Source organism: Carettochelys insculpta, chromosome 1 (assembly GCF_033958435.1).
Source record: "Carettochelys insculpta isolate YL-2023 chromosome 1, ASM3395843v1, whole genome shotgun sequence".
NCBI lineage: Eukaryota > Metazoa > Chordata > Testudines > Carettochelyidae > Carettochelys > Carettochelys insculpta.
In genome coordinates, this window is record NC_134137.1 from 36,186,132 (window position 1) to 36,199,178 (window position 13,047).

Genomic DNA, 13,047 nt, shown 5'->3' on the forward strand with positions numbered 1-13,047 from the left:
TACACAGAGATTCTTTGAAGGGCTTACCCCATCCCGCAAACACAGTGACTTGCACCAGCCTGACTGGGCCCATCATCCACAATGTCATTTCTACCCTAATCTTCAGAGGTTTCCACTGAAAACAAGTTTCCAGGGCTGAGAACCATTCCGATCTCTTCCAGTGACAAGAATGCAAAATGATTCTGGATATTATAAATTGTTACTGTCAACTGTTGGGCTTTTTTTTAACAGTACAGTTGCTCATTCTCCACAGTATTTAGTAAAGACACAGCACATTTTAGTTGAATTGCAAGGTGTGTCCCTGGTTCTCCTCAAATAATACTAGCCTTTATCTAGCTCTTTTCATCAGTGGGTCTCAGCATTCTACAAGAAAGGTATCATTAACTCTCATTTAACAAATAAGGAAACATGCACAGCAGAGTGTAGTCACGTGGCTAAAGTTACCTGATAGATCAGTGATAATACTAAGACTAGAATCCAGACCTCTTGAGTGCCAAGCTAGTGCTCTAACCACTCACATTTACATCTGTTAGCAAGGATGCAGATTCAATTTCTTAATAGGAAGCAAGTTTTCTTGTCTGCCTAAAATGCTGCTCCTGAAGGTCAGAATATTTTTTATTTTAGTAATCGGCTGTCACCAGCATAAGTTCTCTCTAGACCCTTTGTCTGTGTCTACACTAGCAAGTTCTTTCAGAAAATCAGGCCCTGTTTCAAAAGAATCTGCGGGGTGTCCACACACAAAACGCCCTCTTTCAATCCGAAATCAAAAGAGCGCAGCTCTGCTGGAACCCTCTTTTACTCCCAGATCAGAAAAAGTGGCTTCTTTCAAAAGTTTCTACTGAAAAAAGTGTGTAGACTTTTCTCAGGACCTTTTTGGAAAGAGCAGTCCTCATGGCACCAGATTTTTTGATCCCTGGCCCATTCTTTCTAAAGAGCAGGGGCTGTGTGGATGCTCTCTGTTGAAAGAACAGATCATTTTTTAATCCACTTTTTTGTGTGTGGACTAGCTCTTTCAAAGGAAGTGTTTTTTGGAAGAGATCTTCCAGAAGAACTTCTTTCAAAAGATCTCTTTAGTGTAGACATAGTTATGTTTCCATGATTGCCAAAAGGTCAATTTTCTTCTACAGTGTTTCATGGTTTACACTTTGTAAATGGTATTAATCTGCAACCTGTGGATTAGACTACAACAAACCCTTTGGCAGAAGGAAGGGGAGAGCTGTTGCAAATTATTGTATTTTGCAGCCTATTGACTATCTGAGAAATTGTGATTTAACAACCAAATGCACCAATGCACTTCCCGCCACTAAGGGAAAGAAACCCAGGCTATTGTCTGCAGATCAGCAAGTGCCTGAAATGGAAAGCAGAATTCATGATTATAAGCCCCTACCCATAAGTACTTAAACATATCCACAATTCAAATGAGGGAGCACAAAATGAAGTGCTCTCTCATTGGCCATGGAACACATGATAGCACTTGCCAGTCCATTCTGGAGACAGTGGCCCAGTGTCATGGATTCTACAAAATCAGAAATCCCTTTTCAGAGCACAGTTTGTGGTTCAGCAGAGCAGTTTACTGTTGGATAATCTCATCTTGCTTTACTGGGGGGAGGGATAGCTCAGTGGCTTAAGCATTGGCCTGCTAAACCCAGGGTTGTGAGTCCAATCCTTGAAGAGGCCATTAGGGATTGGGGCAAATAGATGTCAGGGATGGTGCTTGGTCCTGCCAAGGGAGTAGGGGGCTGAACTAGATGACCTCCCAAGGTGCCTTCCAGTTCTAGGAGATGTGTATCTCCAATTATATCATTGGGATGACATAGTAGGCGTTGATCCTGCTTGAAGCAGAGGGCTGGACTAGATTACCTCCTGAGGTCCCTTCCAGCCCTGTGATTCTATGATTTTATTAAGGTAGAGACAAGGTAGTGGTGGGAAGATCTTTTATTGGACCAATTTCTATTGGTGGAATGTATATGTTTTTGAGCTATGCACAACTCTCCTGGGACCAACACAGTTATAACAGCACTACAAACAACATGCTCTGGTGGGATTCTCCAGCACCACTTTGAACAGTTTGCTATTACATCTCTTAAGCTGCGTCTACACGTGCACGCTACTTCGAAGTAGCGGCACCAACTTCGAAATAGAGCCCGTCCCGTCTACACGCGTCGGGCGCTATTTCGAAGTTAACTTCGACGTTAGGCGGCGAGACGTCGAAGTCGCTAACCTCATGAGGAGATAGGAATAGCGCCCTACTTCGACGTTCAACGTCGAAATAGGGACAGTGTAGACGATCCGCGTCCCGCAACGTCGAAATTGCCGGGTCCTCCATGGCGGCCATCAGCTGGGGGGTTGAGAGATGCTCTCTCTCCAGCCCCTGCGGGGCTCTATGGTCACCGTGGGCAGCAGCTCTTAGCCCAGGGCTTCTGGCTGCTTCTGCGGCAGCTGGGGATCTATGCTGCAGGCACAGGGTCTGCAACCAGTTGTCAGCTCTGTGGATCTTGTGTTGTTTAGTGCAACTGTGTCTGGGAGGGGCCCTTTAAGGGAGCGGCTTGCTGTTGAGTCCGCCCTGTGACCCTGTCTGCAGCTGTGCCTGGCATCCCTATTTCGATGTGTGCTACTTTGACATGTAGACGTTCCCTCGCTGCGCCTATTTCGATGTTGGGCTGAGCAACGTCGAAGTTGAACATCGACGTTGCCGGCCCTGGAGGACGTGTAGACGTTATTCATCGAAATAGACTATTTCGATGTCTCAACATCGAAATAAGCTATTTTGATGTTGGCTGCACATGTAGACGTAGCCTTATTTTAATATACACTTAACCAGGGATTGTTTTTTTTCTGGTGGAATGCACCCGAATGGAGTTCTGGCATCTTTTTTTATTAGAAAACCAGAAAATTTTTCTCCACCAGTCCCACAGCAGCAGGGGAACCCAGACAGGAGCCCCTGCTGATCCTGAAGCAGTGCAGGACAGGGGGCATGAGGAATCATCAGACTTGAGTTCCTGCACCTTTTTTTCTAGAAAAAAAGCACTGCACTTAACATAAATGATTTATAGTAGAGTGACATTGCCATGTCTCAGAAGCTCATGTTTCTTCAATAGGAAGTGGCTGTCTTAGGGTTACAGGTCATATGTAAACCATCGTATCTTACTAGACAATATTTTACAGCTTTAGCCGAGGTTGCAGCACTAATACTGTCGTACTGAGGGTCACACTGATTTACATAAGTCCATAGATACTAGCTTGCTGTCTGTTTTAATTTTTCTCAGTTTGCAGTTTCATTTGATTTGGTTCACCAAGGGATATTCTGGGAGTTTCATTAATACCACGTCTGCTTGGATAGTCTGATGCAATCACAAATTCATTTAATTCCTGTTTTACCCAATACTGACACCCAACTGTAGCATGATCTTGTGATTCAGCTGATATTTTGGAAATGATAAGCATATTGTTGTAGTGGTTGGCTGAAGTTCAGTCGTGAGAGCAACAAATCCATTTAAAATTAATGTTGATAAAACTCAAGATATCCTCAGAAGACTTTCTGTTTTGAAAGCTGTGATTTTTTTCCTTCATATCATTTGGTCATCTTGTAATTTGCAGTGATGTGTGCTGAGGCTCAAATTGATTAAAACGGAGAGTAACATAATGCTTGTTATTATGGGAAATGCACATCATTCCACTTAACAAATGAGTTACAGAACTTCACAAATTCTGGCTTAGGATCTGTGGAATTTTCCACATGGATTACAAAATGGTAATTAAATTAGTCATCACTACTTACTTTCTTAAATTGAGTGAGTTGTTGTAGAAGCAAAGGAGGAACACATCATAGCTTCCCTCCTCTTTCCTTTTTTCCTCTTTCCGTTTTCATTGCTCGGCTATAAAGTGTGCGATCTCCCCCTTGCTCCTGTCCTTCATTTTTTCCCATCCCTTTTTATCATCCTTCTTTCATTATTTCACTTCTATATAGACACACAGACTGTGAAAGAGAGGGAGAGGATTTGTGAAAAGGGAAAAGAGAGAGAGAGAGAGAGAGAAGCAGACTTGTTGGGAGGGTGAAAATGAGAGTGAGCACTGACAAATGGGACATAAAATAAATAAGGATGGATGGCAACTCAGTGGAGATGAGCAGGATGGAGTGATGGAATACTGCAAGTGTAGCGTATGGGTGGGATTGAATATGGAAGAGAATGAGCCTTGCAGCCATGTGTCTTCTAATGCAGTTTCTGAACAAGGGATATGTGTACCCTTGGGGTACACTGAGGTTTCCCAGGGGGCACATCAACTCATGTAGATATTTGCCACGTTTTACAAAAGGTTACATTAAAAAAAAACCACTAGTAAACTCAGTAACAATCTAAAACAATCACATTCAGATGGTGATTTACTTCTAATGCTTTATGTACCTTACACTGAAATATAAGTACAATGCTTCTATTCCAGTTCATATATTTGATAATAAAATGGTAGAAAGTCAGCAAGTTTTCAGTAGTAGTCTTCTGTGATAGTCTTGAATGTTTTTGTGAGTAACTAGTTTTTAAGTGAGGTGTAATTTGGTGATATGCAAAACAAATCTGCCTCTTGAAAAGGGTACAGTAATCTGAAAGGGTTGAGCGGCACTTGTTCCAAAACCTCAAATTACCTTAGGAGCATGTTTCTCAACCAGTGGTATGCATACCCTTGAGGGTATGCAAGAGGAAGCTGGGGGTACTTATATATATGTTTTTAAAATATATTTAAATATATTTTAATATATATATATATATATATATTAAAAAAGGAGCACTTTATAAAAAGAAGTTTGAGAAATATTAATCTAACACAACACCACCCAGTAAAGCAGCACCCATACACAGACTTCTTCTAGATCAAGGATGGGGATATTGCTTCTGAAAAAAACCTAGTACACTTTGGCCTTGCCTACACCTGCACATCCCTGCTCTCTGGTACAAGGTATGTGATGGTCTGCTGCAGGTCTTTTGGTCCTCCCTTGGTGGAATTATGAAACTCTGCTACATTCTGCCTCAATAGTGTCCTAGGAAGAGAGACAGCCACGCTAGTTTATGGCCCTGGGCTTTAGGGTTTAGATAGTCTGGATTGAGACAAAGTGGGTGAGTTAATATCTTTTATTGGACCAGCTTTTTTTTTAGTGGCAAAGAGACAAGCTTTTGAATTTCACAAATCTTCTCCGGTCTAGAAAAGGTAACCAGAGTATCTAAGGGTATGTCAACACAGTAGCCTTATATTGAAATAAAATATTCTGGAATAGTTTATTTTGAAATAATGCTGTTGCACACAAAATGCATTATGAAATCGCACTTAGATATTTGGAAATACAGCTTCTACACACATAGATACTATTTTGAAACAGAGCCATTGGGCACACTATGGCTTATTTTGAAATAGGCCCCATTCCCTGGCCGCATCTACACTAGCAGATGCTTTTTAAATAGTTTTTGAAAGGAGGAGCTTTTTCAAATGATCCCACGGCATATCTACACACAAAATGCACTCTTCTGAAAGGACTTTCGAAAGAATATGGCTCTCCCTTCGAAATCACTCCTCCCTTCCTGTTTCAGGAAAAACACCTTCTTTCGAAAGGCTCTTTCAAAAGAGAATGTGTGTAGATGCTCCATGTGTTGCTCTTTCAAAAAAGGGGTTCCTCCATGATGTCAGCAAGCTGGCGCTCTGAGACACCCCTGCCTGCACAAGCAGGACTCTATGGTCAGTGTGTCAAGGTGCATTTAAAGACAGAGAAACCCAGAAACCCCATGGCAAGAAGCTGAGAGTGTGCTGACAGCAGGGACAGCACAAGATCTCACCAGCACACCCTTCAGCATGCCCTATGGCTCTCTGAGCCAATCCTGTGGCACCAAATCCAGTGTCCACAAGCCTCACATCCCCCAGGGGTCCCCCTCCAACCCATCCAAGGAGTTCCAGGGGCCAAAGAAGAGGGTCCCCTCCTGGAAAAAGGCCAAGGAGAAGAAGTTGCAGGCACTCTGGGGGGCAAGGAGCTGCAGCTGCACATCACCATCTGGGACTGGAATACTGCAGCCTTAAGCCAACTGTCAGTTGGCCTGAGTCAGTGGGGCCACCTTGACTGCACAGCAGAACAAGTGCAGAGTAGATTGAAAGAACTGTGGTAGACCTACTGCTGAGCCCATGATGTGGCCAGCCGGTCGGGGCAGTACCCATCACCTGCCCCCCACTTCCAGGAACTCAACTGCCTCCTGGGGCCCATGTAGGTGGCACCACCCACTCTTGTCCTAGACTCTGCCAGGCTGGACATGGAGCCTGAGAGCAGTCCCAAGGAGGAGCCAGAAACAGCAGCAGGCAGCAGCCGCCACCCAACAGGCATAGGAACGGAAGCCCAGAGCAATGACAGGGGTTCCAGTGATGGGGCCCTTATCATTGATCTGTCTTCAGAGGTCTCCAGCCAGGCCACCTCTATCCAGGCCTCCCCCAAGTTCTTGGAGGGATGTGCAGGTAGGCCTTGTGCGTGTCAAATGCCCTGGCATGTGGGGAAGGGCTGCCCTCCTCTGCCACAGCTGGCAATATGCCAGCTCCAGTCCAGACCCACCCCAGACTGCCATGCTCCCTGGACCTCAGTGGGGGCTGCACACAGTACTCAGCACTGGCTTTCGTGGACAGCACCACAGACCATGCCCCCAGGAGGTGGGGGAGGTCTAACCGATGCCTGTGTGTGCCCCACCCTTGTGGGGACCCCCAGCCACCTGGACCCCACAGGGCCCCTGGACCATCAGACAGCAGATTGAGGGGGACACGACGGTTTACATAATACTTAGTCCTGCCTCAGTGCAGGGGCTGAGGCAAGCTGACTTATCAAGGTCATTTCCCAGTATTAAATGTCTCCCATTCTCTTTTGTAGGAGACCACTTTAAATGCAATGAGCAATTAAGGTTTAACAGTCAGTAGCACGGGTGACAAAATAATAATGAGCCATAAAACAAGCATCTGTTAAGTCCATGGATTTTAGTGTCCAGCAAAGTTATGAATCTAGGCTCTCAGGCACATTGTTCACGTTTCCTTCGAAGATAAAGATTGAGAGGTCAGATATAGAGAGATTGTTCTGTGAAAAGTGTCCCCTACGTGATATGGGGTGTGTTTTCACTCATTTTCCCGTGTGTGTTCATTAAAGAGTATAGTGAATGTTTTATTTCACACGTTGTTATTAGGGCATTTAGTTCACTGAGGCTGTGTCTACACTTACCAAAAACTTCAAAATGGCCATGCTAATGGCCAGATCAAAGAATACTAACAAGGCGCTGAAATGCATATTCAGTGCCTCATTAGCATGCCACCGGCTGCGGCACTTCGAAACTGCCACGTTTTGCTCCCATGTGGTTTTTTTACATGTGGGTCCTTTTCAAATGGACCCCACCAACATCGAAATTCCCTTATTCCTCTGAGTTCATCAAGATTAATGACTAAGTGGATCTACAATGACTGCCTGTGTCTGCTATTTTGTTCAGTAGATTTTAGGGGTTATATAGGTTGCATACAGAAAGCACACTAAGGACTTGCCAGACACCCACCATATCTGCAAGAGATGCAGCAAGGACTGTCACTCTCGTGTGGGTCTTCATAGTCACAGTAGACGCTGTAAATGAAGTTCTCAATTGAAACTATAAAGGGCGCGATCCACAGTCTATGCAGACTGAAGGATGCCTACTACTACTATACTATAGGTTGCATATCCATGTGGTGTTGGAAAGGTTATTTTGGTTGAAGTATCTGTTGAGGAATTCACAAGCATTGGAATTCACAAGCATTTTTTTTCCTCAAGTAATCAGAATGATCCAGTATGTGGTTTCACCCACTGGGCACTGACCAATGTGATGATTCCTTTTTAATTAGCTCTGTTGGTGAGCATGATGGGACACACTCAGCTCTTGTGAGTGGCTCCCATTGGTTGGATGTGCTACTGCAATCTTTTCCTGCTCCTGGTGCCCCCTATAGGTTTCCAACCTCGCTGGCAGTCTTCACTGTCCCAGCCCTCACACAGTCAAAAATGGATGGACTGTTTCCAGTGAAGGAAAATTTCTGCAAACTATCTGCCAGTTTTACACATGAAAGCTCATGACCTAATAAATGTGTCAGTTTCTAAATTGCCTCAAGACTGCTTAGCCTTATCAGGGTCCTGAGTACCATCCCTGGACTGCTTTAGTCCCTTTCTCAGGCATTTAGTCAAAGAAACAGATGGAACTTTCAGTTAGCCTTCTTCAGATTCTGCAGCATTGTTTCTGAGCCCTTTAAACCTAACTCCTTTTCTTGGTCTTTTTAAACTCGTTCTTTCTTCTTTCCAGGGATTAGTCCACTCCAGCACTGGCTGGTGGACAGACCCAGGAATAACCATTATTCTGTGTCACAGTTGAGGGATGCTGTACATGGTAGCCACATACCCCTGCACTCAGTTTTTTTGCTCCTTTTCCCTGTGTGTTTTTCCCAAATAACCCCTTTCCTCACCTATTATCTTCTTGTTGCACTTGTCAGGTCCTGTCAGTCACAGGGCAAGTAAATCAGCCCATTGAGCTCTTCTGGCTTGAGCAGAGCACCCATATTTGTCCCTTTGGTCCAAGCCAGCAACTGAATCACTCAGGCCCTTCAGCTCCTTTTCTCCGAGCCTACTGAGGTCTGATTGTCTGCTTCTATAATGACCATCTAGACTCACCTGGAGAACCCACCTCTGCTGCTCCTCACTGGGACATGTGAAGTAGAACCACAGGGCCTCCAACAGGGGGCCTTAAAGGGCTAGGTACACCTCATGACAACTGATGATGTCATAGTTATGGATAATGTCTGTGTTATCGTGAAAGAATTCCTTGAGGCAGAATCAACTGAAAAAATCTAGTTTTCCACATGTTCGTATGGTCCCAGTGTTCTGAGGTGGGGTAGAAGTTCAGTCTCTACAAAAGTACATATATTTCAGTTTTAGTTAGGATAGCCTGGACCAGTTGATGATGTAAGAATAATATGTAGGGTCTATAAGAAGGATCCTAGTGTTGTGATTTCTTCTATTAGTAATGTTCTGTTTGTGGAGTTCTTGTAATTGGTTCCACTTTTTGTTTTGGTAACAGTGAGATCCCATACTTAATGGGGAACACATCCTAAAGGAAATCTTTTCTGAACCTCTCCCTCTTCCAGCCTTCTAACAACCCCAAAAACCTCACCAAGCTCCTCATCGTATATATCATCCCCATAGACTAAGACAGGCAAAGTAGCACCAGAGCCTCTCATAACAATGAATGTAAAACCTGCAGACATATCTCCACAGCTATGATGATCAATGTACCTTTCGAGATATATGGATCCTACATACTGTGTGGTGTAACTCATGCCATGTGTCAAATTCGCCAATAACTATTTGGCTAAATCAGTCGATCGTGATGCTCTCGAACTCTTACTGAAAAATGCTAAAACACAAATGCAACTTACTACATTTGGGGGAACACATTTCACACACTGAGCACTCCTTATCTGAGCTGTCAGTCTTCATTCTCAAAGGAAACTTGTACATCTTCAAAAGATGAGCCTGTGAACTTAAATTTATCACCCTGTTGGACGCTGAAAACCAAGCATGTAACAAAGACATTTGTTTTATGGCTCCTTATAACAGTTTGTCACACACTACTGCTTACTAATCCTTAACTGTCTATTTCATTTTTAGTGTTCTCCTACAGTATATGTGAACCCCTTATTCTTAACAATTCTTAGCTTTGAATGTAGCTTTGGAACTCTACTTACCTTTTCCATACCTAAGGAACTTGTGCTCTTTCTCCAGCAGAAATTGGTCCAGTAAAAGATCTTATCTCACCTACTATGTCTCCTTTGCACCAACATAACTACAATAACACTACAATAGACTTGATTTACATTCCATGCAGCAAATGACCAATCCAGTAGATAGGGTTTCAACACTGTCCTAGTTACCTATCATGCCAGCTCAAATTTTCTCAGCATCATAGAATCATAGACTCATAGAAGAGTAGGACTGGAAGGGACCTCAAGAGGCCATTGAGTCCAGCCCCCTGCCCTCATGGCAGGACCAAGCACTTTCTAGACCATCCCTCAAAGCCATCTATCTAACCTCTTCTTAAATATCTCCAGTGATGGGGATTCTACCACCTCCCTTGGCAATTTGTTCCAGTGTTTGATCACCCTGACAGTTAGGAACTTTTTCCTAATGTCCAACCTGAACCTCCCCCGCTGCAATTTAAGTCCATTGCCTCTTGTTCTATCCTCAGGGGCAAGGAAGAACAAGTTCCCTCCCTCTGCCTTATGACACCCTTTTAGATACCTGCAAACTGCTATCATGTCCCCCCGCAACCTTCTCTTTTCCAAACTAAACAAGCCCAATTCTTTCAGCCTTTCTTCACAGGTCCTGTTCTCTAGACCTTTGATCATTCTCGTTGCTCTCCTCTGGACCCTCTCCAATTTCTCCACATCCTTCCTGAACTGCGGTGCCCAGAACTGGACACAATACTCCAGCTGAGGCCTAACCAGCGCAGAGTAGAGCGGGAGAATGACTTCTCATGTCTTGTTCACAACACACCTGTTAATGCATCCTAGAATCATGTTTGCTTTTTTTGCAACATCATCACACTGTTGACTCATATTTAGCTTGTGGTCCACTATAACCCCTAAATCCCTTTTTGCTGTTCTTATTCCGAGGCAGTCCTTTCCCTAGGATACACCTGTCTCTGCCTGGGCCCCTACCTCTGACAGGCAGCATTGAAGAGAATACCACCTGCGCCCCAAACTCCCTGACCCGTGCCCCCAGAGCTCTGAAGTCACTCTTAACCTGCTCAGCGTCACACCTTGCAGTATCATTAGTGCCCACATGGATGAGAAGCATGGGATAGTAGTCAGAGGGCCGGATAATCCTCGACAATGCCTGCGTAACGTCTTGGATACGGGCCCCCGGCAGGCAGCACACCTCCCGAGATGAAATGTCAGGGCGACAGATGGGCGCCTCCATCCCCTTCAGAAGAGAGTCTCCAACCACCACTACTCTACGTTTCCTTCTTGCAGGGGTGGCAGTAGACTTCCCAGCCTTGGGGGTACGAGGCTTCTCCTGTTCTGTACGGGGTAATTCTTGGTCTCCTGTATCAAGTACAGCATAATGGTTTTCCAGTACCACGGTGGGAGGGTTCTGAGCAGGGGTGGGACACTGCCTGCTGCAAGAAGTAACCAGCTGCCAGTGTCCACCCTGGTCCACCTCCTCCAGTGGTTTATCAGCCGTCCTGTGCACTGGGACACTTACCTCCGCAGTCTCCACCTGAATACTATCCAGGAACTGCTCATGGACTCGGATACTCCTCAACCTGGCCACCTCCTTCTGTATCTCCCCCACCTGCTGCCTGAGAGATTCCACCAGCAGGCACCTTTCACACTGAATATTCCCCTCAGCCTGGGTATCAGTAAGTGGGAACGGCAAGCCACAGTCCTTGCAGAACCACATCAGGATCTGGGTATAAACATCCATGATCAGGCAGTCTGTCTGGCTACAGGCACAAGTGGATGAGACAGCAGTAGTGCTGGCACAGGTGTTGCGGGTCTTCCTAACCAAGGAAATGATTGGTGACCTGTCAACATTAGATAAATTGCTAGATTTATTTTTAAATTCCATCCACCATAGGTTCTGCTTATTTTAGTGGTTTATTGATTCTCTGATGTGATGTCCAGAATAGATCCTTTGTTGTGCTATCTCTGGATTATTACCCAACCCAGCCAGAAATATTATTCTGTATTCCTTTAAGTCAATTGCATTGCCTTCTTAGCTTCTGCAGTTCCTTGCAGAAAATGTGTAAATGTTTTATTCTTAAATGTTTTGGAATCATAATATAATTTGACCTGTTTTTCCCTTTGCACTGAACTTGGCAGTGGTTCCATATCTTACCTGGATAGGCAATCACTTACACCTTCATGCAGTCCCACTGAAGTCAGTGATTCTTCCCAGGGTATCTGGTGTACAGGATTAAAGTTCAATGCTTCATTCATTCCATGTGTTGCCAACACACTGAAGGGTGAAAGTCAGTGTGCTGGTTAAGATCTATCTGCCCCTCAGTGGTCTAGTCCACAGGTCAGCAACCTTTCTGAGGCAGAATGCCAAAAATTGACATTTTGACCTCAATGTACAGTCTGAGTGCCGGAGATATTTTTAAAGTCATTCATAGTCCTACTTACAACAGTTTTGTTAATAAATAAATCAAGATGCAAAGCTTTACCATTTAGGTGCTGGTTGGTAGCATTAGCTGATCATTTGTAAATCTGCACGTAGCATGGCTTTGAGCAAGCTCCTACCTACATGGGGAAGGAGGGGTGGGGATAAGCTCCCACCTCGTATGCAAATGAAAATCAGCTTGTGTGCAACTCTTGGTGCCCATGCTGGGTTGCTGACCCCAGTCTAGTCCAGTGCCATCTTATGGATCTGCCTTTCTGTCTTTGACTCGCCATGGGATTTATGCCAATGTGGGGGTGCTAGAATGTTATGTCCCAAGTGTGCTCACTTGATGGCCAGCTCACACCTCCAACATTCACCCCCTACATATTGAGCACAAGGATGGTCACTTCTGGAAAGAACATGATGAAACAGTTCTGAGGCTGTCCACACCTTCACAGTTGATTAAATCCTGATTTCCTGGTGGACCAGCAGAGCAACAAAGGGCAGGGACACAATGGAACTGAGACTCCCTACTGACATCTTAAGCCTACAGCCACACTACCATGGAAGATTGATCCGCTTAGGTTTGACCTTCCATGGTTTTGTTCTGTGCATGTGCAAAATGGCACTTTCCAGGGTCAAAGTCAACTCAGGAACTCCTCACGAGTTCTGAGGATTAAGGAAGGTCAGTGGGAGGTACAATCCCATTGACCTTCTTCCATGTAGACAGCCATAGTAGTTGGCCACTGATAAATCAATTTTAGCTGCAAAATTAGAGTAGATAAAATTGCGTATCAGCTGTTGACTGCCAAGTCTAGTATAGACACAGCCTAAGAGTCGTAACTTAAGCACTGCAATGTTTCTAT

The 13,047-nt window shown here is 44.6% G+C and overlaps 1 protein-coding gene across 1 annotated transcript in view; it reads left to right on the forward strand.

Moving 5' to 3' along the window:
- Positions 1–13,047, forward strand: part of CNTN5 (contactin 5) — an 850,947-nt gene that overhangs the window by 638,664 nt on the left and 199,236 nt on the right. The gene's annotated exons all lie outside the window — the stretch shown is intronic.